The 2843-nt window shown below is 39.1% G+C and overlaps 1 protein-coding gene across 3 annotated transcripts in view; it reads left to right on the forward strand.

Annotated features, from left to right (window-relative positions):
• The first annotated feature begins 1240 nt into the window (after nucleotides 1–1240).
• Nucleotides 1241–2843, forward strand: part of LOC119418351 (microtubule-associated protein RP/EB family member 3) — a 13691-nt gene continuing 12088 nt past the window's right edge. For all 3 annotated transcript variants that reach the window (XM_037685620.1, XM_037685622.1, XM_037685621.1), the window contains exon 1: nucleotides 1241–1332. The gene's annotated coding sequence lies outside the window, so the exon portion shown is untranslated. The remainder of the gene's footprint in view (nucleotides 1333–2843) is intronic.

Below are 2843 nucleotides of genomic sequence, written 5' to 3' on the forward strand. Positions count from 1 at the left end.
ATTTTGATGTTGTTTTTAAACTGTTGGAAAATAAATTATCTGTAAGTTAAAGCTTAGAAAGTAGTACCGGTATACTGTATAATTTATTCAAATTAAGTCTCAGAGAGTGGTAAAATCCACGTCTAGTCTTTGGGAAATTATTGCATGTTTTTTGCAAGGAGTCTAACTAGTTTTACTTTTTTTACCATACCACTTTATTTATAAAGCACGTAAAACAGCGACAAGGCCAACCAAAGTGCTGTACAGACAAAACAACAGGTAACACACAAAGCAAAATACAAAATGAAGTAAATCAGAATATAGACATAAAAACGATGCAGATAATGACGACTAACCAGTGTGTTTTTAAGTCTGGATGAACAATATTTACATTTCATCCTGAATGAAACGGTGAGCCATACAACAATGATTACAGTGGAGTATTCTGAGTACATTTGAGTTTCCAACAATATTCAGTCAGGTCATCTGGACGGTTTCATTTTTTGTTGAGACGTTTCGTCCTTAATCCAAAGGACTTCATCAATCCGAGGAGCCACAAACTCAGTCCCACAAGCAGCACACTCACATTGGACCAACCAGTTTGCTGGTGATAAAATAGTTTCTGGGGCCCTCCCTCTCCTCTGACTTCTCTCAGGCAGCCAGATCAAAACATCAAAGTTCATGCTCAATAATCAATCAACCTTTATTTATACAGGTAAATCCCATTGAGCCTCGAGGACTCATTTACAAGAGAGACCTGATTTCAACAAAGAAAGATGACAACAATGGACAACAGCAACAACAATAAGCAGTTATAAAAACTCATACTACAGTTTTTTTTGTTGTTGTTTTGTTTTTAACAAATAGGATGGCTAAAAGGAAAAAGGTAACAAAAACAAAAAAACAGCTAGATTCCAAGACAAATGTATAAAACTAAAAACAGGAACATGTCTGCATTGGTCCCTGCCAGGAGTCCAACAGATTCTTAAAGCCACTTAGAGAGGTCAAATAATAATCCAGGTAAAAATCCAACAGTCCAGTCAGGTCATCTGGAGAACAAAAAAAGAAACTGTCCAGATCACCTGACTGGATTTTTTTTACCTGGATTATTGAGCATGAACTTTCATACATACGAGTTTGTTTGGATATTTGAGCGGCTCTCCCAGCAGCGCAGACTCTTCTCCAACATGGCGGCCACAGGACGCCAGTTTCACCCGAGCTGCTGCAGAAAGCTGACAATGTTGTGCGCATGCGCAGTGTCTGCTTCTTAGGTGGGAGCAGTCGGATAGCAACGGAAAGCTCCTGAACAGAAACAACGGGACGGCGGCGATAAAAGGAGCAGCGTCCGGCCGCGTGAGTAAAATTAACCCAACTTTAGTTCAGAATATCCCTCTCTGGGACACGGGTTGAGGTTTTCGACCATAAACGGGGTTCATGTATCAGATCAATACTCACCGGGTCCCGCAGGAGACGGGCTTTCTTTGGTAGAAGCGTGCGTGTCTATTATCAAAAAGGCCTCCAGAGGGGGGTAAGGTTAGCCCGTAGACAAAGTCTCGTCTTCAGCCGCTCGTGTGTCTGGATGTGTATCTGGAGTTCTCCGACACAGCCGTGCTGAAATTAAACTGCTCTTAAAGGCATTTAAATTCTCCCGCAGCGGTCGAAGGCGCCCGGAGCTCGGTTAGCGGCGTTAGCAGCGCGGTTAGCCGGGAGCTAGCCGCCGACCAACGGCTGAAACGTCATCCGTTAAAGAGCCCCTAAACCACGGCGAAGAAGTTCAGCCCGCACCGTGAAACCGTTCAGCTGCTGCGGGTGGAGGCCGTCATTTCCCAATAATCACGTAATAAAACCAGATTATATCCGCTGACACAAACAGAATAATCTCACTGAGTGTTTGGTTGATTATTATCAAGAAAAAAAGTTGTGAAATATATTTTTACTTTCTTTTTCTTGACAGTAAATATTATATTTGATGTTTAATGTACAGAATGAAATTTGAGGCAGTTTTTTTTTTTTCCACTTGTACAAAAATCCTGAGCAGGATTATTTTTTGAGCTTCTCTAATCCCTCCTAACATCTGTATTTCCCCCTTTTTATGTGATATTATTTAAATCAGGGTGTAAGACCCAATAATGGGGGGGTGTTAAAACTTAAGTCTCAATCAAGATTTATATATATATACACATAAAAAAAACATACATTTACACTGGCTTTGCATGTAATATGTCAAAATATTCATAGAAATACCATTGATCATATCCGTGTGACATTATATAGTATTTAAATCAAACATGCTTTAATAAACAAATAAAAATAGACCTAACTAAAAAAGACAATTTATTAGTGTCCATTCCTTAAGCCTTACTTTCTATTATGAACTTTTAAATTAATTTATTCTCAGTAATATGGTTAACACGGTCCATTAAAACAGCGAAACAGCATATTGGTAAATAAAAATCAAAACATACAGTTACTAACATTTACGAGAAGAAAATACAGAAAGAGACTACGGACTTACAGATACAGATGTTTTTTATTGTCCTTCGCACCACATGTGGTACATGTGGTGGAGTGAAATCATGTACACAGGGTCCCAGTTACATCCAACAATAAAATGTATAAGAAAAACTGTAATGATTTAAAATATGAACTAAGAAAAACATCAACTAAATATACACTAATAGCATAAAAACAATACTCCGAACAGCAGCATGGACATGAGTCTGTGTGAGCAGATGAGCACGCATGAACACAGCAACATGAAACAGATCAGCAGCAACATGGAACAGATCAGCAGCAACATGGAACAGATCAGCAGCAACATGAAACAGATCAGCAGCAACATGAAACAGATCAGCAGCAACATG

This window comes from Nematolebias whitei, chromosome 12 (assembly GCF_014905685.2).
Source record: "Nematolebias whitei isolate Nwh7 chromosome 12, NemWhi1, whole genome shotgun sequence".
NCBI lineage: Eukaryota > Metazoa > Chordata > Actinopteri > Cyprinodontiformes > Rivulidae > Nematolebias > Nematolebias whitei.